The sequence below is a fragment of the Stenella coeruleoalba genome (assembly GCF_951394435.1).
Source record: "Stenella coeruleoalba genome assembly, chromosome: 15".
In the NCBI taxonomy this organism is placed as follows: domain Eukaryota; kingdom Metazoa; phylum Chordata; class Mammalia; order Artiodactyla; family Delphinidae; genus Stenella; species Stenella coeruleoalba.
In genome coordinates, this window is record NC_137161.1 from 7,269,854 (window position 1) to 7,296,432 (window position 26,579).

Genomic DNA, 26,579 nt, shown 5'->3' on the forward strand with positions numbered 1-26,579 from the left:
TCCCCATGTCATCTTTAAGGTAAGGTTTGAAGTCCTGTTAGACATATCACCTCAAAGAGAAATTTCCTCATAGTAAAAGCTTCAATTCTGGTTTATCCTATTTAACTTTAGGACTCAATTTCCCATGGCCATGCATCGTTCATTGACAGCAACCCCCAAAATCCCACAAAAACACAAACAAAATGCCCAAACTAGACTCTACAGAAAAGAAAACAAATGTCTATAATCCACATTGTCTTCCCATATTCCACCGCAGACTATCATCTATGATGGCTACTGTAGACATCAGTTTGGGTTTTAGGAGAGTAGAAATTAGATGTTAAGCACGAGATGAAGAGACGATTTACGGTTAAGTTATAAGGTGAATCATGATCCCAGGCTGGATAATTTCTGATTTTTTTCCTAGATTAGATGTTACAAAAGAGGCTTGGGAAAGACATTATTTTTATCATGATCTGTTTAGTTGTCTGAGACTCAATTACCAACCTGGGGGGGGGTTCCCCTTATACCAACAATTTTCGGACTCCAGCAGGTTGTCCAAGAATTCAACTCAATTCTGACACTGTCTATCCAGAGACAGCATCAGATCCTACAGGTTAAAGGTTCAGTCCTACAGAATTCTACCCTCCTCCCCACCCCCCAATTCAGAGGCCAGTGGGAAGTCCAGGTTGTTACCTGTGGTTCTGACCAGCCAGCTACAAATTAGAGGTTCCAACAACTCTAACTCAGAAGGCCAGTCACAAGTCCAGGTTGTTACCTATACTTCTGACCAACTGGCTACAAATCAGATGTTCCCCAAGACCCCCTCCCTCCTCGGGTTCGATTAATCTGCTAGAATGGCTCAGAGAACTCAGAGAAATGTTTTAAAAAGGTGTAATTCAGGGCTTCCCTGGTGGCGCAGTGGTTGGGGGTCTGCCTGCCAATGCAGGGGGCGCGGGTTCGTGCCCCGGTTCGGGAAGATCCCACATGCCGCGAAGCAGCTGCGCCCGTGAGCCATGGCCACTGAGCCTGCGCATCCGGAGCCCGTGCTCCACAATGGGAGAAGCCACAACAGTGAGAGGCCCGCGTACCGCAAAAAAAAAAAAAAAAAAAGGTGTAATTCAGAAAGAACCAGGAGAGATTTTCAGGGTTTCAGGAGCTCTATGTCAGAAATGGGATGAAGAGCAAATATATATTTCATATTATAAATCACAATATCAAGTGATCACATCAAATTCTACATTATCTGATTCCAAAGCACTACAGGCATACATTGAAAAGGTACAGTTTCACAGGAAAATTATTATAGGGAAATGAAGGAAACACTTGAACAAAGAAAAATGACAGGAAACAAAAAACAACTGAGCTCCTAAGGAGAGATTTGGGAGATAATGAAGGGGAGAAAAGAAGAAAAGGAAATGAAGAACTTTGGCCAGTTATGAATAAAAATGTAGCTCTTTGAAAAGATAATTCCTGAGATTGTCAGTCTAGCAACCTACATGGAAACAGTAAGGAACACGTGAAATTGAGCATGTTAGCATGAGAATAATAGCAGTTTATAGGTGAATGCATATGTATGTATATACAATAGTATGAGAAGTAACATTTGCATTTGGGGAAAAATGAGAAAAATAATGATATGGACAGATATCAGAGTTTGAAAGATTCTGTGTATGATATAGGTTTAGAAGAAGCAGAGTATGTGACCCCAAATATGGCACTTTGACACGTGGATTGTTTTGAGCTGAAGGCAATCAAGGCCCAAGACTCAGGAAGAGCTTTTTTTTGACCTTTCCCTTGACTGCTTGAAATAATTTAGATAGGGGGCCTGTACCAGGAGAGAGCTATGACCAGAGATAACTTTTTACATCAGAAAGACTTATGTGCATGGCTTTGCAAACATTGGTTTACTTAACATTTGGTTTTCCCATCTTCCTGCTGACATCTTGATTTCAGACTTCTGTCCTCCAGAATTATGAGAAAATAGATGTATGTTGTTTTAAGCCACCCAGTTTGTGGTACTTTGTTACGGCAGCGGCAGGAAACTAATACAACATGCTTTGTTGAGTTCCTTTGGTCACGTAGCCAAGCCCAAAGAATTTTCATATTTATTTGATAGCAATGAATTAAGAAAGTAGAAGGCCTGATGATGTCTGCACATCTGTGAAGACCAGAGTAAGTTCTGTTGAGGGCTCTGGGGGAGTTTAGTGAAGAGAATCAAAGCTTCTACCAGTTGCTGTTTCTATCCGTTCTGGTCACTGAGTCCTCTCCTTAGGTTAAAGATACCAAAATGAGAAAAACTACGTAACTATGGAATAAACACTAATCCAGAGCAAAACAACATGTGAGCTATTTAGCTCGATTTTGGTGAAAGGATTGAAATGAGTTTGGCAAGAATTTATTCCATAGAGCAATGAAGCAACTGCAACAGAGTTGCAATTAAAGTAGAATGTTGGAAAAGAAATTTCACTGGGCCTGTCTGCTCAAGAGATTCCTGAGAACCGTAGAAGTCAGAATACCTAAACATGTGTTTCACCACTCACAATGACACACCTGTTTTGCCTGGGGACTCTCACCTGGCAGGCAATTTCCTTCTCTCAGTAGCCAGTGTGGATTAGCTGGAAGTATTGGATATTTTACAAGTATACTGCTTAAATTGCTCTCTCTGGACTTGCTACAACCAAGAATTTGAGCCTATATGAAGGAGTTCAGGAAATGGAACAAAATAAAAACAGGAAAAGACTGCATGCTAGGCATTATTTTCATTGACATTAATTCTAGTGATATATATCATTTGAGGGACTGGGTTATTAAACATCAAGTAGCAAGTGCTGTTAATAAAGTGCTTTGTAAATAACTAATGTATTCTAAGTAGATTCTGATGATTCCCCCCATATCAATTTTACATATTTGGGGCACACACATTAACTTTTTAAACACTCAGTAACATTCTACTTTAAGATGTTAATGGGATATTTTTTGTACCAGAATAACCATTTTGTTTTATGATGTTTAGAAGTTTCAGAATCCTGAAGCCATTGTGAGAATGTCATGTCAATATCAAATGGATGGTATTGGAAGCTTAAACTACTTAGAAGATAACTTTACTTATACTGTTAGTTATTAGTAGGTACTTGAGAGATTGTAGAAATTCAAAGTTAAAAAAATACTGGTTATAACTAAGTTAAAATATAAAATGCATCATCATTCAAGTCTCTGGTCAAATGTCACATCACTTTCATTTCCAGATGCATGTAACGAGCCCAGAATGTAGCCTCTTGCTAGAAAACTGGACAGGATATAGGAAATCACTGTTTAAGGATACTGGACAAAAGTGTAGGACTTTTGATCACACAGAAGTGTGGTCCATGAGAGGAATGAAGCCAAAGGAGGTGAGCTCTATGATTATCTAGACTTTCTATCAGGAGGAAGTTTTCTGACCACAGATATTGAATGGAGAAGAACCAAACAGAAATTGTCAAGAAATCTATCTTAAATATGAAGAAAACAATGGGATATAAGTAAAAGGATAAAAACAAATTACAACATGCATATACTAATCAAAAGGAAAGATACTTACACTAACATCAGACAAAGTAGACATCAGAACAAGGAATATTACCAGAGGTTAAAAATTAATATTTCATAGTGATAAAAGACTTATTGTACTAAGGGCTAGTCATACTGCCCCCCTTTCAGGCCCTCACAGGAAGCTTGCTCTCCTTGGCAGTAGCATCTTTGTACATGCTGTTCCCTCTGTCTGGAATGCTCTTTCATCTCCTCCACACATGCGAGCATCCCACCTGCCTACTTAACTCCACATACAGCCTTCCTTCCTGGTTCTCCAGACTGGATTGGGTAGCCCAAATCATATTCTTACAACAAACTGTACTTTTTTGTTATAAGTATATGTGTGTGCCTTTGATTATTTGTTTAATGTCTTTTTCCTCCCAACTAGACTATGAGTGCTCATGGGGACAGAGATTATTGATACATTGCTCACTATTTTATTTCCAATGCCCAGACAGTGTCATACATGAATATTTGCTAAATGAATAAATAAATAAAAGACAATGGGGAAAAGACAATGGAGACAGAAGGATAAGAAAGGAAGGGTAACATGTGAAGTATCTGAAAGGATGGACCATCAAACTCAAATAAGTATTTAAAAACGAATTCAATTAGAGGCTCATCATTTGATTTATATGAATACTTTTATTTTTTTTTTATCATCAGTGCCTCTGTGATACTTTAAATATACTCTGATTTATATAGATCTTTTGAGATACCAATCTGACATATAAAATGATTTCAAGTATGTATTTGAGGTCACCAATATATAGCAATTATTTTCAGTTTTAAATCTCTGAATTCTGAAAGCAGCAAAATCTCACCAACTAGTTCTTTTTATTTAAAGACTGTCTGGTTTGGGGATTGAAAAATACAGCGGTGAGATCAGACTTTTTAAATGATTAATTTACTTAATTTTGATGTGCCTTTGCTTTTCTAAGTCCTGCAGTTTCAGGATGTGACTGTTACAGAATCTTTTCAGCTCTCTGCACTCTGAACTAGCTTTGCTTGTTTTGATCTGCCAAGGTGATTTTTACATAATGCCTTCACTGGTGTTAATGCATTCAGTTGCAAGTGATAGTGGGAAATTGGGAATGAATCCTTATTGCCTGCGTTTAGGAATCTATTATACAAAGAGTCTGATAGGGAAGCTTCCAGCATATATTAGTATGTCTTCCACCCAAGTAAACTTAAATATGTAAATACTATTATGTTCAACATAATAGTTCTGAGGATATATCTGTGTGACACAAACAGTGTTAAAAACTGCAAATAATTTCAGCTCAGTTGTTGACTTGCCTGATTTTTGTTACAAACATGGCTGTTCTAAGGCTCAAAGGGGCCTCAAGTCTGTAGGGAAGATGGGGCTTTACAGGGGATTGAGCACCTTGGAGAAGCTATTCAATGCTCCTTCCTTTGGTAAACACCCTATCCTTTTATTCCATGTGGATCCAAAGAGTTGCAATATTTGGACCAATACTCCCTTATAAGGGTAGACACATAATCCAGACAAGGCCCAGGATACATTTGTGTATTTCAGGGAAGGGATGGAAAGTTGGTGGCAGAACTGAAAAGAAATTGACCATGTGATCCCACTTCTAAGGTCCCCTGATTTTGCTGATTCTTCTCTCATAGGCCTGCTTTTATAGCACTTCCATTTTGTGAACTATTTAGTAGCTTTCCAATAAATACCTTTATGTGGTTCCTTTTGTAGGAAGACAAGGTTAAATTAATCAGCTGGATTCTGCGTCTTGTAAAAAACTCCAATGGAAGCAGGCACTGAAACCAGACAGACTTGGATCAAATCTGATTTCGTATTTATATATAGTTATATATACAAACATATATTGTATATATAACTATATAATATACAATTATAAATATATATGTATTGGGATGGCCAAAAAGTTTGCTCAGGTTTTGATGTTATGGAAAAACCCAAATGAACTTTTTGGCCAACCCAATATATTTTATATATTATATAAACATAATATATATACCTCTTCAGCATTCATTTCCCCTAAATTTTTCCTACCAACTGTGCTTTGATTGTTTTCAATTTTCCACCTATATTCCATACACAGATATGACACTTTGTAAATATTCAGCACATCTATGGCTCCAGGTTTAGACACAGATAAGCTTAAACTAGTTTAATCTTACATCCCAGTTATCTATCCCAACTTTAGGCACAGTGATTGGTACAGGAATGTACGCAAGGCCGAATCTGGACTAATATAAGAGAATGAACACCAAACAATATTTGGGGACTAGTAGAAGATTCTTTATCCCTAGACTGTATGGCATAAGAATATGAGGTTTGGAATTGCTGTACTATTTGGTATCAAAAAGAAAATGTCTGGAAGTTGTGGGGTTATATCAAATGAAGTTAGGAAATAAAGATTCCACCATGGGGCTTCCCTGGTGGCACAGTGGTTGAGAGTCCGCCTGCCGATGCAGGGGACACGGGTTCGTGCCCCGGTCCGGGAAGATCCCACATGCCGCGGAGCGGCTGGGTCCGTGAGACATGGCCGCTGAGCCTGCGCGTCCGGAGCCTGTGCTCCGCAACGGGAGAGGCCACAGCAGTGACAGGCCCGTGTACTGCAAAAAAAAAAAAAAAAAAAATCCACCATGGAGCAAAAGAGACACAGGGAGAAACTGGGTTCTGAAAAACATCTTCTGAATGCCTCAGTCACTTATATGAATCCAATACTACTTTGAAATTTTCACTTAAATGAGCCTATGGATTCCTTTTACTATTAAACCCAGTGTAGGTTGAATTTATATAAATTGTACCAAGTCCTAATAGCAGTACAGATTTAGTCACCTCAGCTGTCTGGCTCTTAAATCCCAAATCTTATGAATGGGACTCACTGGCATCGGTCAAGCATCATCCTTGAAACAACTGATTGTGAACAGGATAATAGAGTCCTGTAAGAATATGGTAGCTTCCACGGGGACCACGAGGTTAGGGCCTGAAAAAGGGAAGCTATCAGAAGGTAGGACCAGGAATGTAATCTCACAGCCATCTACTGCTATCTTGGAGAGCTGCTAGCATAGCGCTTTACCTACGACCCATCAATAAAAGATGCCTGAATCATGTCTGTTGTACATTGCTCCATGGCTTCACTGAACTTCTCTAACAGTTTATGTCTGCCACACAGTTACAAGTTTTGCAGTATTGCTGTCAAAGACAACTACGTTTATGCTCCAGATATAGCTATTTTTGTGACAGATCAGCCTCCATCTCCCAGTGTGTAAACCAGGAATTTTAAATGTACCGCACGGTGATTTGCTTTTCATTATTGGTTTTTTCTTAAAGATTTTTTTGATGTGGACCATTTTAAAGTCTTTATTCAGTTTGTTTCAATATTGTTTCTGTTTTATGTTTTGGTTTTCTGGCCATGAGGCATGAGGGATCTTAGCTCTCCAACCAGGGATCCAACCCACACCCTCTGCATTAGAAGGTGAAGTCTTAATCACTGGACCACCAGGGAAGTCCCTCATTATTGTTTAAAATAATGTTTGAGTTCAGATATTGCAAGTATTTGACATATAATATGCAATCGGTAATTATTAGCTTCAGTTTTTTTTATCATTCTATTATTTTATCTAATTGCTCCATGACAGAGACATATGACATATGGAATAACCAGAGTAAAAGTTTTCTATAAATGTGCATTTAGTTGAATAATGGAAATTTTATCCTATCAACGATGTTTTTGGATCCCCCCATTTTGTGGTAGACCCATGGAGGGAAGGGGACCATTCATCTTTTGTATTCCTAATACCTAAATAGTGCCATAGTAGGTATGTCTATTGGATCAATAAATGGATGGAATGATGAATGGATAAATAGGTCATAACTCATATTTTTGACTGCTTATCTATGCCAGGAACTGAGCTAGATTTTTAAAGAATATTATTTTATTTCATCTTAACAAATTTAAAACTTCCATTTCGTAGAGGAGGAAAATAGAGCCTTCAGTGGTCTTATTACTTGTCCGAGATGGAGCCACCCATCAGTGGATGGTAAAGCTGGGTCTCATCTCCCCACACCCTTCCTACTGAATCCAAAGCCCAAGCTTTGCTAGAACAATTGATTTATAAGCTTCGCAAGGGTGATGATCATATTTTAACCTCTTTGTTTCTTTACCCACGGCGTCTAGCCATACTAAGCACATGATATGAATATATTTACTTATTTACTTACTTATTGGCTCAGCTTGCATTGACATGTGTACAAATGGAAGAAAGTGTGACTTGACTGTACTGGATTAGTTGTGTAATAAGGGTTGACCAAAACCAGTGGAAGAAAACTTTTGACTTCAGCATTAGAAATACTAATTTTTAAATAAACAAGCTATAAAAATAGCCTAGTGTGCTGCTATTGTTCAACTTAAAGCCTAAGGGAAAAAAATGAGTAATATTTCTCACTATGTTGAATACATTCACGCATGTTTTTACACCTAAATCCACTCTGTTTTATTCTAAATAATAGATGGCCAGTGACTTTTAAAAGCACCAATATGTCAGTACAATTATCTAAAAATCTAACAAAAAATTGTATTCTTTGTAGACTAGAAGGGCATATTTTAAATGCAAATGGAATATTTTTAGAACCTGTACATCATCTTACCCTTTGAAAAAGTTCCCATATTTCTTATTCTTTACTGTTCAACATCCCCAGCTCTTCTTCCCTGTCACCATTGTGGGATAAAAGAATTCTGGCTGTGAACTGGTCTTTCTTGAAGAATCCATTAAAGTTTAAGCTTGTACATTGCATCAAGCAAGTAATGTGTTCATTTCCGCAGAGCAGATCACAACTCTTTTGTGTCACTTAATACAAGGGGAAGAAAGAGTAAAAGAAAGGAAGAAACAAAATGGTGTTTGCGGTGAGAATCTGCACATAAAAGGTTTGGCTATTAGATTTCACAACAGCATGTAGGTATGCGTTAAGTTCACTAATTGGAAAACAGTGCTTCAAAATTCCAAGAAATAATCCATAGTAAACAAAAACACAGAAAAATCAGAGAGAAATATTCATGACCTCTCTTATGAATACATCAGCTATTTTTTGGAAATAAATTTGGGGGTTATCCTGAGACCAAGGCACATACTCTGTGCTGTCTTTCAATCACTTTCTTGCATGTGTTTGTTTTTTTGGGGAAAAAAGCCCTTAGACTTCTTGATGGAAATATCTCAAAGGTTTACTTTGGGAACATGTATAAAGTGATTCCTGATTTGAATAATGTAGATATTCAGAGCATTGCACACCCAGCAGAACAGTTAGTACCTCTGACTAGGGAAGGCTACTTGGCTGTCCAGAATGATGAATTCAACTCAGTCCAGGGTCTGTCTCTCAGCCTTCCAAGCTCAGATACATGCTCATGTCATTGTCCTGGTGATGATCTGACTTGTGGATACTGAATCACACTAATAAAGCTCAAAGAGACTGAAGGGCTTTGCCAGAATGACAACTACTGAATTCAAATTAGAATAAAATTATCAAGTAAACAGGATACTAGCATCAGCTTGACTGCACATTCTTTCCCTGTGGGCAAGCTGTTCAGAAAGCAAAATGATGAGAGGATTATTTGGTTTTGTAGCATCAGAATAAGGGTAGTTATTGATATCTATTTGCATGTTTAATGGCTCACATAGCCAGATGACCTACAGACCTCCACAAGAGAAACATAGCTTCTCTTAGACAGAAGGACCCTCCCATGCCCTCCCTGGGATAGACATCTGTCATTTTCCTCTGTGAATATCTTTATTTTGTTAATCTGATGTCCATGACTTTTTCACTGATCCTTTCTTTGTACATATTACTGGTTTTACTCATGTTTTACATAATCTAGATGCCATTTTATTTTTAGTTATGGGGAAAATAGCTTGGATTAAAGTGCTGGTAGGACATTCATAACTTTGAATAACAACTGATTGATTTTGCCCAATATCTCAGGGATAGGAGCTTCCACACCTTCCATATTGTTCTTAATATAACTCCACTTTGTTCAACACTCTTGCAGCAATTTTGGCAAACATACAGAAGGCAGTATTCTCACATTTGTGGACCCCACACACACTGAATAGCAATATAAAGTCTTATCTAACAAGGAGTAATGTGTTGAAAAGAGGCACTCATTTATTCAGCAATGTTTCCTGAATGCCTACTATGTGCTAGGCACCATACTAGGCACTGGAGATACCATTCTAGTTCACTGGAGCAGTGAACAAAATCAAGTCCCTGACCTCATGGAGTCCACATTCTAATGGGGAAAATGATAATATACAAATAAATCAAAATGAATACAATAAAAAGGAAATGAGAAATACTATGAAAAAAACTAGAACAAGGTGAGGGAATAGACAATGATGGGGAAATGTTCTACCAGATAGGATGATCATGGATGTGACCCACGGGTAGAATTAAGGCAGATTTTGCCTCAACAGAAGAAAGAACTCATTAAGAATCCCATCAGGAGGCAAGCCCCACTTGGTGAAGTCTGGAGTAGAGAACTTGCCAAAGCTAAGTTCTGTATCAGAGCAGATTCTGTGATTCTAAACATAGAATCTGACAAGTAGTCCTCATATCGGCCTGTTCCAAAATTATACTTAATTATTGATAAAAATTTGGAAATATAAACTTGCAACTCCAACCAAAGCTACTATAGCCAGTACAAAGGACTTTTAATTTTGATGAATGAAACGTTTGCAACAGAAATTTATTGCATAATATTTCTAACATACTTAACCATTTGATAAAGAAAACTTATCTTGAAAGCTGCTATCTTCTCTCTGATTTGGAAATACATAGTAGGGAAAAAAGAATAGCCCCCTCTCTATCTTCTACAAAGATTGTTTCTTCTCATGCCAGGCAGGGCACCATTCCATTTCTTCCCCACCCAGACTTACATATTATCTATCATCAGATAGGAATACTGATATTATAGTGGCTTTATATATTGTGGTAATTAAATTAATATGTAGGCATATGTAATATAGGGCCTGCCATATTTAAGTTATGGTAGAATGACTGCATAAATGGCTGCAGTTCACCACCCTTCCCTGTACCTATACCCTTTGCCATGTGACACCGTACCTCCTTCTGTCAAAAGGTGGAAGCTATTTCTCCACCCCGGGAATCCGGCATGGCCCTATTGCCTTGTTTTGACCAAAATAATGGAGCAGAAGTAAAGGTATACTAGTTCCAAGCCTACACCTCAAGAGGTCCTGAATGCTTTTGTTTTCTCTGGGAACCCTGTCTCCAGCATGAAAATAAACCCACTCTATCCTGGTAGATAATGAGGACCACATAAAGGAGACATGAGTAGATCTCAGCCAAGGCCTGCGGTTCGCTTATCTTGAACTATGACACGCCCGTATGAAGGAGCCAGCCAGCCTAGACCAGCCATGTCTCATCCGAAACTGTACAACTTCCTAATCAACCCATACACTCATGTCTTTCATCCCACTTTTGTATTTCCATTACACAGCAATAGTTAACTCAACCACACATGTTCAATACATGTTCTCTATCATCATCATCACTCTGCTACAAATACATAAAGATACCGCATAATAAAATATATCGTCTCAAAAAACGAAACACTTGAAATACAAAACATGTGATGGAGGTTTCTGTTCGTTAACACATCCTACTGGTTTATAGTGAGACTAGGAAAATAATAGTCCACAATTAAGGCATGAAGTGAATATCTATAGGATTCTGGACTTGGTCAAACAACTATGCACATAAACATTTTTCTGGGTTTTGAGAGTCCAGGTGAGTTGAGGATACAACCATCCTTTGTAGTGACCCACATGATCTGTTCCTTCTTTATAAAAGCATTAGGTGCTACCTGGACAATTTGCTGCTTGGATATGATTACACAAGTCTTATTCCCAAGTGTGCACTGATTGAAAAAAAAAGAAAACAACTTCAAATTGGCAACTGAAATACTCTTAGTTGTTAAATTTTGTTATAGAGCTCTCCTTCTTAAAGAAATAATTAGAAAATTATATTTAGTCCGTTAAAAACAGAATCAGGGAAAGAGAACGTGAACCTTAACACTTTAAGGAGAGATGGTTTCTGGAAAGTCTAGAATGAAATAACCAAAATAATCCTTTTAAATGTCTTCAGTAGGGTTCAATAAGATGTCTGTAATAAACAGGAGAAGAAATCCACAGCAAACCTAAAATGAGAACAAGGAAGCCAGCAAAGGGATGAACTACGGCAAGTAATGGAGCTATGAAGGAGGATGGCTATTTGAACACTAGCATCCACCTCTTCTCTCAGATTCCACTGAGATGCTCAAAGGGATATTGAGAAATTGGCATCAGCACTAGACACAGAAAATGGAGATAACACTGGCTATAAAGCAGTACACACAAAATTTGACTGAAAAAAGCCTCCATTGTCCTGAATATAAACAAATATACTCCACCTGGGTAAGTAAAGACAAAAACATCTAGAATTCACAGAGGAAAGGAAGGCGTGAAAGGCCACTGGCATTGGGAGGGGACAGCTGGATCGCACCCAGTCCAGCGCAATGTGCACCAGGGCCCAGTGGCCACCATGAAGGCAGAGCCTGTGTCACTTTCTCCCTTCCTACCTTCAGCAGGTATGGTTAGACTGGGGCTGCTTCTAAGACTGACTCCAGGCTACTGCAATAGATAAAAAGAAAAATGCTTTACTAAAAAGGCAAACTCAGCCTGACTGCCCATTGCTCGACTCCTTCCAAATTCTCCCAGGTACCCAAACTGAGAAAATTAACTCTAAATTCAATCTCCATTTTTTCCTTATCTCTATATCTGTGCAGAACCCCACACAACCTTGAGAGATTTAGTAACTTGCTCAAGGTCACATAGCCTTGACGTTTGTTCAAAGAATGAAAGATTGATTCAAGATCATTTGCCCAACGGTCAACACCAATTTATAGCTATTAAACTTAAACAATTCTCAAATCAACGGCCAGCATCATGTTTACTAAATACTAATGGCATTATAATTAAAGTGAGATAAGCAAATTTTTAACTCTATTGTTTCAATTTTGCCAGTAATGAAAGAAGTACATATGAAATTGATTATATTTTTCCCAGAAAATATTCAATTATTTATAAATTTACAAATGGCCATGCACAGTTTCGATAAAGATATGGGAAATGACAGGATAGCCAGCTGACGAGGAGAGTATAACGTGGTACAACCCCTTAGGATGGGAATCCGGGTGTGTTTATAAAAAGCTCGAAAAACCATTATCTCTATTATTCTGCCAATTCTAATTCTAGGTATTTACCTAAAGGGAATAATTAGTAACGTGTGCAAAGATGTGTGTTTGCACAAGGGTATTTATAACAGCACTAATCATAACATTGAACAATTGAAAACAAACTGTCTGATAGTAAAGAATTGGGTTAGTAAATTTATGTGTATACACACAACAATCAATTTTTCTGCTACTGCCATTTTGAGCCAGATAATTGCTGCGGGGTTTTCCTGTGCACTGTAGAATGTCTAGCAGCATCCCTGATTTCTACTCACTGCTGTCAACAGCATTTGTGACAAACAAAAATGACTCCAGACACTGCCAAATATCCCCAGAGGGCAAAAATCACCCTTAGCTGAGAACCATTGATACATATATATCTTTCCATATACAGCAATATACAATTTTTATCTGTTAATACTTCAATAAAGCTGGGGGAAAAAATACTACACTTCAGTTGAAATCAGGATTTCACAATAAATCCCACCTCCCCCGCCCCGCCCCTTTAAAAAGAAAAGAAAAAGAGCAATGCTGTCAAAGAGCGTCTTGGAAATGGAAAAGTGTTGATTATGAATTGTCAAGCAAAAAGCAGGCAGACGACTAGTAAATATCTTATTTTGTGTATTAAAAATAACAGGAGAAGGATATATACCAAAATGTTAAAATCTGTTATCTCTGGATGGTGGGATTACAGTTAAACATGTTTTCTCTTTTGGTAATATATTTTCTTGTATTCTACAAAGTAGCACAGGTTATTTTAATAATCAAAAAAAGTAAATTTAAAGTAAATATCTATAAAGGCTTTATCAGTCAGGTTCTGAGTTGGAAGAAGTAGAAACCATCTCTTGGTTACTGGAGTAGAAGGTATGTATTGGTTGGCTATTGTCTGGCTTACAAAAGTGATGATGAGAAGTCTAGGGAACAAGGCTTGAAAGGAACAGGAACCAAGCAGCAGCAGCATCCGTAGCCCAAGGCCAAGCTGCAGGAGTGGCCTCATCAGTGTGTTGCTGCTGGGTCCCAGTGCCACTAGTGCAGAGACACCACGGCCAGTGGACTCACTTTGGCTGCTACCTCCTAAAAATCACTGCTGTGAATGAGTTCCAGAGGTCCTGTCACTTCTGCATCACTTGTGCAAAATTCAGCATCTCAAGAGGGAGCCTCCCACTGCAAGAACCTAACTCACATGCCCATAGCTTAGCATCTGTGAGGTGGGGTGGGGCGGGGGTGGTGGTGGAATACATATATATGTTCACTTTATGCTTCTGAGGAAGGAGGTTGGGACTTCCTCCCGCCAAAGTCTTCATAGGAAGAAGTTCTAAAAAGAGTTGGGAGTTTGTAATCAAAAAAAAAAAAAAAGGCAGAAGGTTTTTTTTTAAGCAATATTTTCATCTTTCTACCTGTCTATATTTGCTAGATTTTATGTTTAGGAAACAGTGTTTCCTAAAAAGGAAAAAAGTGACCAAAACAATTCTTTAGTTCTATAATCAGGAGCAGCATCTACCTACCTATCCACACACAAAATAATACATGTATCTAATTAACATCACTCACTCATGTCTATTTCTAAGAAAGAGTTAACTCTAAGCATCAGAATTTGTTTTTAACATTTACTTTCATTCAAATCCAGGTGCTCACCCTGATATTCGAGGCAAGAGACCTGCTCTTCACTGTGGATGAACAAAATGCACGGTGTTCTCTGGCACAGTGAGTATTATCAGTGAGGCCAGCAAAGGAATTGTCTTTTGTTTCTCTCTTTCAGAAAGAGCCAAGTGAAACCATTCAGTAAATAATTTAATGTGACCCCAATAAATACCGTCTTCCCCTCTCCTGAAGATATTTTAAATCTCTTGAAGTCCTGCCTCCCCAAGTCAGTAATAGGACTTATTTCCAGATGAAAATATGCACCATTAACTTAATCCAAAGGAAAGGAAGTTGTCAGTCTTTTTTCAAGTGGATTAGGTTTGTGTCAGCACTTTCCAATCCTCATCTTTAGGAGGTTGGTTTCTGTGAAGATGTAATAAGTTTTGAAGTCCATGAAACAAAGCAGTTGTTTAAAAGGGAATTAAAGAGCTTTATGCAACACCTTGACTTCTGGCCACTAGAAAGAACACACTCTATTGAATGGAGTGACGAGAAACTAAAGTCCACAGGTAATGCACAGAACTGTCTGCTATTAGTTTTATCCTGCACCACCCCTGCTCTCTCTATCCATTGACTGCTCATTGTTGTACCATCTAAAAGTGTCCCTGAAATAGAGAAAACTTTACTGGTTTAAGCTTGATCAACTTTTCTGGACACTTTTCATCCCATCTAAAAATGACAACTGGGAAGTAGGAAAGAGAATGAAACTCTAGGGTCTGGAGTAGGAAGTACAGAAGGGGTGGGGCTTGGAGCCACGTACTGTGGGATTGAGAGTCAAAAGGCTTTCAGTTTTCTTGCCTGAAAATGGAAAATGCTGAGCATAGCCAGTGGGACATGAGAGACTCGATACATTTTAACTGTTATTATTTTTGCTACATCTCCTACTTCTACTAGCAATGGGTAGAGAAAGGACAGAGGGACAGACAGGCACAAGAGGGCTTTCCCCGTTCACCATTAAATGAGCATCAGCAATTCCCAAATTTTGGCCCAGGGAAGGAAATGTGCATAAGTCACTATTAACTCCCTTTCTGATGACTTTAGAAATGGCAATGTTTCCAGTAATGGAAAGTAAGTTCAAGTATCAAGCTGGTTAAGGCTGATGGTATGTGCTCATAATTTCATGCTACAGATAATGGTAAATGCTCTATTAGTAACATGGAAAGTTCCAAAAGCAACTGGGATTCTGGTAGCAGCTGCAAGGGTCATTAGCCATCTTCATTGATTTGTGCAGTTGGTTTGGAGGTGGTGATTCTTATACTGTACTGAGAAGCCGTTTTTGTGCTAAATGTAACTTTGTAATATCAAATGATATTTCAATATAAACACATTGGCTATTAGAACATACTAGTGGAAATCTACATAAACTAATGCTAAGTATGGAAAGCATGATGGGAATCGTAATCTATGGACCACTAACAAACTGGGCTGAGGCTTCAATGCGGGCCAGTATCTATGTCCAGCTGCTCACTCAAGCTCTCCTTTTGGGTAAGTAAAAGGCATCTCAAAAATCAAGTCAAACTGGGTTCCTGACATAATCCCTGCTCTTCTAAAGTACCCTCCCCACTCGTTAGATGCTAACTCCACACTGAAGCCAGCTTTGATGTCATCCTCTTTCTTTTTATGCTCACATTCAGTTGATCAGCAAATCCCATCAGCTTTACTTTTAAATGTGTGCCCATCCCCTCACCACTTATTTCCAGTGTAGTCCAAACCGCCATCATCTTTTGTCTGTATTATTCCAATAAAGATAATATTAACAAATAGGTGACAGTGTAATATGTGCCAGGCATGGTTCTATGTATTTTATATATAATACTTCGATTCATTCTCACATCAACCCTATGAAGTAGGTACTACTGTCCCTAATTTGTAGATGAGGGGACTGAGGCACAGTTTCTTGAAAATGGCAGAACTGGTGTCCTGGCTCCACTATTGTCTGACTCCACCATCAGCACCTGTTCTCAGCACAGCAGCTGTCATTTAAGTCCCATCAAGTCAGTCCTACACCCCAAACCTTCCAATGGCTTCCTATGTCACCTAGGAAAAAGCCAAGCCCCAAGGAAGGCCCACAGCATCCTAAATGACCGCATCTCCCACGGCTCCTCCCCTTCACTTGACCTCACCAGCCATAGCACTGGTCCCTCATTGTTCTGGAACATTCCAGGTATGCTCTGATTCAGGCCCACGCACAGAAATCCGCATTGCCCCCGCCCTCTCATCATCCAGGTCTTGACTCAAAGGTCACCTTCTCACTGAACTCAGCCCTGTTTACTATTTAAATTTGCACCTCTCCTCACCCCAGAATTTCCAATCTACTCTTCCGGATCTGTTTTTCTCCTTAGCAATCACCATTTTCTAACACACTATGTGTTTTACTTCTCTGTTTTATAATCTTTCTCCTCCTACCAACTACCAAAGGCCACTGATTTTTGTCTTCATTGCTGTGTCCAGCAATAGGGTCTGGCACATAGTACATGTTTAATACATACCCGTTGAATTAATGAATAAATATATAAGATAAAATAATTATGTGGCTTGAAAAATTATGTATATAAGTGTTTAGCTTTACAGGTGAAGCTTTGTAAAGAATGTATGCATATTTGTGATGGTTATAAAATGGACCAGTGGCTTATATACATTCCATTTAGTCAGGATACAGCGTAATCCTTTCTCTGCCAATCACACTGATCTTTAACTCAGAATTTATACTTTAACCTTTATATTCTACCTTATTCCTGCTTCTCTCCAAGACTATAGACCATTTTTTTGTCCTCGTTCTTTCTTCAGAGTTTCTTTCATTTCAATATTAATCTGATTTTGATGTATAAAAAGACTGGTGCGTTGGGTTTCACCCAAGGCAATTTATATTAGAAGCTCTTCACACACCCTAGGCCTGGCCCATGTAATCTATAAATTGGATGCTCATCTCTTAAATAATCAGGAAATAACTATAGTTTGAATTTACCTTCTCCTAGGAGGATTCTGAAAATCTGATCTATTTAATCCCAATTTTCCACTGCTATCATGTTTTTTCTCTAGTATTCCACATCTTTGGGTATTGTAGCTGCATTGTAACTACTTCAACATCCTATTTCCTAGCCAGGATGTGGCTTCCACTAGCACAATTTTCTTTACAATATACTCAAAGTAAAATTGTACAGAATATTTGGATGTAGGTTTTCATTTTCAAAGGCTAATGTACAAATTTGCTTTATTTTATAAGCTTGCAACATCTTTGTATGATAAAAATATCCCACACATTTGAATTTCAGGCTTGTTATAACTCTAAGAAATCTTACATTCAGATGGTGTAAGAGATCAACAGAACAAATCACAGTAGGACTACTCTTGCTTTTGCTTAAATATGTCTACACGCCACTTAAAGGTTAGACTTTTAGCTTTAATGTTGTCAGAAGGCAAGGGAGCTTCTTGATGATTTCCATACCAATTAGCCTCCTCAGGGACTAAGGTTAAAAAAAAAGGCTAAAGAGAAATCTAAACTACCTCAAATTCAACATGTTTAGAACCAAACTCATGACCTTCCCAGCAAACTTGGTCTTCATCCCATATTTCTTTTCTCATACTCTTCTTATAATTAGATAAGTAAGAAACCAGGAATAAACTTTAGCGTTTTCTTGGTAACTCTCCATCCAACCCATTACCAATTCATATCAATTTCTGACAATAACTTCTATTTATCTTCATCAATACTCTAGTCAAAGCTGCAATCAGCATTCATCCCGGTCTACCTGCAATAGCTCATAATTTGTATGTTTATTCTGTCCTGCTCACAATCCAATCTTCATTCTAAAACCAGGGGGCTCCTTTAAAAACAAAAACTAATCATATCAGGCAAATACACGCTCTCGTCCTTAATATCACTTAAAAAAATTAATGGTTTTCCATTGCTTCAGTGAGTTTTCATTGCTTATTGCATTAAAGAAAATCCCCTTAGTACAGGCAACAGGGTCCTGCCTGTTCTGGTCCTTGCCTACATTTTCGGCTGTGTCTCTATCCCTACAGGGCCACTCTCCAACCAGCCACAGGGACTGTGCTCTCCTTGGCCATAGGGTTTTTGCACCTGCTAGTCCCCCTGTCCAGGATATTTTCTTCCTCCTTTTTATTTTAAGGAAATCTTCTTAGATCTACATGACATAATCACATACCTCTATATGCTGGAGTTCACATTTGTAATCTTACCTTCATTTCAGAGTTGGCTGTGTGAGGGCGGAGACTGGGTCCAATGCATCTTTGGCAATTTTCACTTAATAGGAACTCCTTGTGCTTCAGTTGCTTCACCTATAAAGCAAGGAAAATAACGTGTACTTCACAGGGTTTCTTTAACTATTAAATGAGACATATCAACTTCTTAGGACAGTACCTGAATCATACAGAAACAGCTGTTGAATGGTAGCTATTGTTATTGTGCCTCTTGTTTTCTAACCCCTATTCTCCAGGGCTCTGCAGTTCATAAACAGTGGTTGCTCTACGTATATCAAGAAGATTGGAAGATTGAGTAGCTTTCTAACTTAGATGCCAGATGAGGCATCCTTAAATTAGCCTTTCACAGCTGGACTGAAAGTCTGAGTCCATGCATCACATCTAATTGTACAGCTCTTCCAAGCTCTTGCCTTGGTTTGCTTTCTAAGTACTATTTAGTAGCACGTGCATTCTCCCTAGAGGCTGGCAGGGAGGGATTCAACTGAAGCGTGAAACTTTAAATCAACATTTTGTTTCTTAATGGGAAATTCTTCACTGCTGTTTAAAGGTCCTCTTAACTGACAAACATAATATGCCATTTCAGGGTATCAATGACCAACCCTGCAGATAATAAATCATCAATGACATTTTCAACCTCAGTAATCATGCCTTTTGTTTGCAGCTTCTTGATGTTTCAAACTCAAGTTGAGCCATTTGAGGAGTGAATTAAAAAGAATCAGTTACAAATTTGTAAGAGTTTACTGGGAAGGGAAAATCGCTTTGGAAAGTGGAGGGCCTCACAGCCCAGTATGGCTGATGGCAGGAAAAATAAAACAACAACAACACAGGCAACATGTTGAGCTGTGTAGAAGATACTGTTGATTTCCTGCTTGGATCCCCTTTGCCAGAGGGGTGTACCCATCTCCAAATTGCTAGGATTGGTGGGAGCTCACAGCTCACAGCTATACCCTTCTTGGGAGAACTTCCCAGGTCCCAACAGGACTCACCTCACCTAGAAATGCCTGACAGACAGTAACCTTCTTCCCTCCCTGAGGGCCCACAGCCAATGACTGACTGGCTATTACAGTGGCATAAAAAAACCCAATCGTCTTCTCAAGCTGGGACAACTTTGTGGTGCTACTTAGGCTCCAGAGTTCCCTATGGGATCAGGCTGAGTTGAGTCAGCACCTAAAACCACATCTTAACTTTTCACTCTGCCCTATCCTGCTTCCTTCACATCCTTAGAAGTTTCTCCTGAGAGCACCCCCTTAATAAATCAGAATCTGTCTCAGATACCACATCAAGAAAATCTGACCTAAGTCCACTGTGATCACTTCAATCCACCACTCAAGCAGATCTAAGTATAGAGACTAGAAGATCTAAGGTTCACATTGGAGCGTTTTGGAAGGAGCCACGACAAACACAAGCAAAAAAGCAGAAGGTAGAGTTTTAGTCTGCATGAAGCAATGATCTACTGATATTGAGTCTGCGTGATCTGGCCTCTGGTGACATGAACCAGAAAATCTCTTTGAACTCTAAGATCTAAAAATCCATACTGTCCAGCAGAGGACTGACTGGCTGAAGGAAAATCCAGCTAAAGCTATTTTTGGTTGTTCAGATCTTCTGTGCTTAGACTGGAGAAATAGCAAGGCCTCTTGAGGAATAAAACAAGTAAGAAGACTATAAAGCTGGCTATTAGGGACTGTCTCAGCAAAAGGGATTTTCCCAGATTGAATCAGCAAAAAATGATCATTCAAAAAATCTGGCAGATATGAAGAAGGCCTTGTTAAAAGAGTACCAATAGCTTTCAGAATACATAAGATACAGCAGGTGAAAAAAATCAATGGAGAGTTATTTTTCAGGGCTTCCCTGGTGGTGCAGTGGTTAAGAATCCGCCTGCCAATGCAGGGGACATGGGTTCGAGACCTGGTCCGGGAAGATCCCACATGCCTCGTAGCAACTAAGCCTGTGCACCACAACTACTGAGCCTGTGCTCTACAGCCCATGAGCCACAACTACTGAAGCCCGCGTGCAACAAGAGAAGCCACCACAATGAGAGGCCTGTGCACCACAATGAAGAGTAGCCCCCACTCGCCGCAACTAGAGAAAGCCTGCGTGCAGCAATGAAGACCCAACGCAGCCAAAAATAAATTAATTAATAAAAAAATAAAATAAAGTGATATAGATCTAACATAATTAAATTATCCATTTAAAAAAAAAGAGTTATTTTTCAGGTTTTTGTGTTGGTAGATGTTTAAAGATTCTGTTGCTATGATGATGCCTCTGAGCAACTTTTAATAAAAACAAACATCTTTCCCCAGCTGTGTTTTGAAGCACATTTTTCATGTGTTTGAGCATATTATAATCCATTTAACATAGCTTTTAATTTTTTTTTGAAATGATGATTGTCAACTGCTGAATATTTTTCTGTTGTTTATTTGTTATTCCAGTTATTCTTGGTGTCTTGAACGTAGAGAAATTTAAAACTAACTTTGCAAAAAGTGGTATCTCTTGCCCTAAAGGCAGAGGTAACAAAAAAAAAAAACCCAAAAACCAAGCCTTATCCCCAGAACACAACTACCCTGAATTAGGAGGTGGAAAAACTATCAAAAGTTGCTAACCACACGGGAAACATTTTCTGTGTAGAGGAAAAACTGGTAAAGGGTATTTTCAAATTCAAATTCAAAGACGGAGAAATGCAGGTTATAAAAATCAGTATGGCACTTAGGATAGCGGTAATTAAACAACTATATTTAATGATTTGTTAAATATTTAATCAGCCTGGAATCCTCCACGCCCAGGACTTTTAGTGGCCGATTCACAATTTTATTATACAGATCTCTCAGCGTATAAGTTGTCTCTTCCGGGAGGCCTCTCCTGAGTCCCAGTCTGCATGGCCATTCAGTCATGCTCTGTAACACCATTCTGTTCTATCTCCCTGCACAGTTGCACTCCAGAAACCATCCATTTGTTTATCTCCCTAATGATCAGCTTGGTTACTTTCCATCCCTTTCTTGTAGTTGTTTCCACCTCCTGTCTAGAACAGAGTTGGCTCTTGGTACATGCTGCTTTTTATAGACCTTATTACTTCACTCGCTCAAGAGTTCACTTTAGCTTCAATTTTTATCAGTTGGTATCTATGAAAGTTTTGTTTCTTCCAACAACATGTTGTGAAATTCCAGAGGAATTGCTAATCCAAGGGGGTGACCTTGGTCCCTTTGCTTGGCTCTATAGACACTGCTTTCGCCAGAGTAATTAGTTGTCTCCAATGGTTGTTTTCTTTTTGCTCAAAGAATGGAGAACAATTCAACTCATTTTTACTAGTAAATTCAATTTTCTGTAAGCGTCCTTGCCGAAAGTAGATTTTCCCATTATTCAGCTCCACGACACTTCTCTTAGACCACGATTGTGTCCCCTGGACAGGAAGAGTCTAATCTGTTCAGCCATTCCATGCCTGATAGCATGCCAGCTTCTCAGGCCCACCATGTGTGCTGTCTTGAAGGCTTCCCTCACTCTCACCCCATCTGTACTGCCCTGGCCTCTGGCTCCTCCTGATCTTCTTATTCTTGTATAGAAGCTTAATATCTAATGACCCTCTTACCATATTCCTTAATATTTGTGATTTCATGGCTGCTAAATCTCTTATATTTGTATAACATTCTTGGAATAACACAAATTTAGTCTTGGAGGTAATAGTATTGGAAGGCATATTAGTGGTTTCTAGGGGTTGGGAACTGGGGCAGGAGAAAGATGGCAGTGGTTAAAAAAGGAAAACACAAGGGATCTTTGTGATGTTGGATCTGTCCAGTATTTTGACTGTGTGATGGATACACAAAACTACACACACGGTAAAATTGTATAGAACTAAATACAAGGAGATGCACACACAAATAAGTAAGTAAGATTAAGAATGTCCGATAAGACCAGTGGATTATATCAATGTCCATATCCTGGTTGTGATATTATAGCATAGTTTTACAAAATATTACTAGTGGGGAAACTGGATAAAGTGTACACGCAGTCTCCTTATATTATTTCTTAGAGTTGCACACGAATCTGCAATTATCTGAATAAATCTTTCAATTAAAAATGAATTGGAAATGAAATATAAAGATGTATGGTGGGAGAAGAACAAAGTGGAAGGAAAGAAGAGGGGAAAAGGGAAGAGGGAGGAGGAGGGAGGGGAAGAAGTTAGTGGAGGTGAGAATACAGAAGAGCAGGTGAAAGAAGAGAGGGAAAGGAGGAGAATAAGGAAAGGGGCTGGGGAGGGAGAGGAAAGAGAGGTGAGAAAAAAGGTGGGCAGAGAAGGGAAGGAGGAAGGAGGGGGGAATGAGGAGACCTGGAAGAGGAGGAGAAGCAACTAGCCTTGAGGATCTCTGCTTACTGTAGATGGCAAAGGGGAAACCTCCCGACTCAGCAGAGACCCTGACTGCCTAATGCCATCACCATTCAGTAAATACCCATTGGGGGACATGGAGCATCCCTCAAGTTTAGGAATGAGATCTCCTTTCCCACAGCTGAGCATGTTCTAAAGGCATGTTATCTTAGTGGAAGACTGGGCATTTCCCACTCAGGCAGAGACAATTGTTGAATTCGTCCTCTTTATGGCTCTAGACCCTGACAAGTATTGCTCCAGTAGCTTTAAAATGAAATTCAACAAAATAAATCCAAAACACAACCAATACACTCATATTGCTCCTGAGTCTTCGGATGGTCCCTTGCCTGTTTGCCAGTCCTCTGTGCCAAAGGACAAGCTAACTAAAAATCCAACTAGCTCTTCAGCCATAACTGACTAATTGGACAATTTTGTTGGCTGATGAGAGTACTGTGTTCTCATCTACATCATGAAGGCAGCATGGTATACTTTATAAAAGCATGTTTTCAGAGCCAGACAGACCTGGGCTTAAATCCCAGCAGTGTCACTTTGGGTAAGTCACCTAACCTCTCTGAGCTGTAGGTATTTCATTAGTGAGGGATAATCGTTGCCTCATTACAGGGCCATTATAAAAATGAGAATATTATTGTATAGGGAGCCCATGACACACAGGAGCTCCTAACAAAAGTATTTTGCCCTATTTCTATCCTAAAAGGAGTTGTATCAATAAGAGTTAAATATTTTGAACAATTAATGTGGCATTAGGAAATGAATTAGGTATCAGAAATGCTAAATCATCTTCGATGTAGTTTTGCAATGCAGGTATTCCCAACTTGATTTTACCACTGATGAAACTAAGGTTTAGGAAACTTAAGTAAATTGCCTACGAGGACATGGAGTGCAGGTATCAGAGCTCAATTAACACTCAGGTCTGTCTACCTAAAGTTCTAGAGGCTCTCTAGTCAGGCTCTGTCTGCAGTTTCATTCAAATATTTGATACTGGGTTCTTTGACTTGCAAGAGGAAGGGAAGGAAATGGAAGAGAATGGAAGGAAATGGGTAGGGAGGGGTTGGGAGGGGAGGGGAGATGAAGGGAGGAGAGGGAACCTTGGAACAGAAGGAAGGGTTCCCTGTTACTCTATGCTGTGGTGCTATGGCTGGTTCCTTCAGTCCTCCTTTCACCGTGAAAGCCCTGGCTCACGGAAGACAGAGGCAACCAGGAAGAAGCAAGCCAACCATGATGATGATGTACAGACACCGTCATCACCTTCCATCATCCAACCAACCAGAAAGTGTAACAGCTGGTTCCCCTCTTCCTGAAGCACATTCCTGTTTCCACTTTCTTACCTGATACTGGGTATGAGACTGGACAGGTCAGGGTGGATGCTACAAAACCTTCACACTTTGCGCTCTCTCCTTTGTTTAGTGCTCATCTTGCCAGGTCTTCCATTGCCCTTTCCTGACAATGCAGGTGCTCACTGCTCTGTTCTTTTCTAGATTCATCCTTTACCACTTTTGTCTGTATCACCTCTTCTAGTGCACCAATACTTTTAATTTAGTAATTTTTTTTTTGGTTGTTTCAAGCAGTCAAGTTTCACCCTCCTCCTCAACACTCTTGTAAGATTATCAGATTGAAGGACTGTACTTTCCTTATTTTCTATTCTCAGTGGCTAGAGAGTGATAGGACATTCTGGGTATGCAGTTATATTCTTCTCAGGGAATTAAACTATAAAATTACAAAGCCCGTTCTGACACTAGAAAAAATAAAGTAAATTAATGTGCAGAGCAATGGCTAGAAGACAGTGACATATTTTGAAATCTTAGTCACACTATTAATGACTAATAAGATTATATTTGCTATTATTTTGGTGTAAATATTGGAGACTGCTCCTTTCAGTATTGGTGACTGGCATCTAGCACACGTCAGGAAATCAATTAAAATGTAGTCATTATTGATATATAATCACCTCATGGAATATAGGGTGCACTTATTTAATCTACTGCATTTATTCACATATTTTTTCAATGAAAATATTAGGTATCTATATGCCAAGATATACACAGATAAAGGCAGTAGAGCCCCTGCCCTCAATTACTCATGGTAGATGGCGTGAAAACAGACACATAACTGAAAATAAACAAGGATGTTTCACTCTTTGACCACTCTGGATAATGGGAAATTTACTGTTTCAGAACTCTGACATATCCATAATATGTATGCTTTTCAGATATATTAACTTAAGAGAATGCATTTTTCTCATGTTGTTTGACTCCAAATCAGTTCCATTTCTTCAGTAATGCCAGGGAAAAAGAAAACATTATTGTCAATGTTTTATTAACGGCACCAACATTGCTGCTTTTCATTACACAGAGCACTTGGGGGTACCTGGAGGAGGAATGCCCACAAAGAGAAACCAATTCTGTTCTCTGTTCTACTGATCTGCAAGGGAAATAATTCCAAAGATATGCTGGTTGGGGAGAGAAACTGAACTTCCTGGGTTAGCTTTATAATAGTATTTCTAAACAGAGCCATCTATATAAGCACCAATACCCATGATGGATTGGTTCTCATTTCCATGAGGAAGTACAATTTCTCTGAGAGTGAGAATATGGTCTGGAAATCAACTCCGAGAGCAAAACAGTCTTTAGAGGTTGTAACCTGATTGTCAGACACTCTTGTCTCCTTGAACAAAAATCACATTTCATCCAGCACAGACGTCTATTATTACTCCTATTTCTATTGAAGCTTCATTTTGTAACTTGAAGTTTTGTATGAATTGGCAAACAGTTAGAGTTTCTTTGACTTTTTTTTAAAATACACACACCAACAAAGATATTACTAACATTCGATCACCATGAATGTATATACATATACATTATGTCTACAAAATTTAATGCATTTTTACAGTTTTGAATAAAATTATCTCAAAATAAATTAATAGAATATTATAATAGCATCATAAAACAGCATATATCAGGAACTATGATAGCCTATTAGGAAACTTGCACAGAATACCCTAGGACATAGCTACGGGAGATTTTACTTAGCTTGTTCCTCTAAGCCCACACATAAGCAGTGAGCTACATAAGACAACATTTGATAAGGGAAGTAGAGAAAACAGATAAATGGCTCCTTTTACTGTTACCCTGGCACTGCTGGTGGGGCCACACATTGGTACAACCCTTCTGGAAAACCATGTGGCATTGTCTGCTAAAACTGAAAAGGCACATAACTTACAGTCGGACATAAACTTGTAGACCAAAGGACTGGCCCAAGAGCATTTATACTACAGCGTTTATAATAGCAAACAAATAGACCCAATCAAGTGGCTTTCAACTTGAGACTAGATATTTTACCAAAAAACAAAACCAAAAAATCTTCTTACAATGAAATTAATGACCTAAAGGCCTAGAGGATGGGTCAGCAAACTTTTTCTTAAAGAGCCGAGAAGTAAACGTGTTAGACTTCACAGGCTATGAAGCAAAATTGAGTTTACTATGTAGAGACTTGTATAGCTATTATGTTTATGTAACTATTTAAAA

General features: G+C 38.8%; 1 protein-coding gene across 8 annotated transcripts in view; it reads right to left on the reverse strand.

Moving 5' to 3' along the window:
* The window catches only part of DOK5 (docking protein 5), a 1,081,787-nt gene that overhangs the window by 285,563 nt on the left and 769,645 nt on the right, over nucleotides 1-26,579 (reverse strand). For all 8 annotated transcript variants that reach the window (XR_013824125.1, XR_013824126.1, XR_013824127.1 and 5 more), the window contains one exon: nucleotides 18,663-18,761. The gene's annotated coding sequence lies outside the window, so the exon portion shown is untranslated. The remainder of the gene's footprint in view (nucleotides 1-18,662; nucleotides 18,762-26,579) is intronic.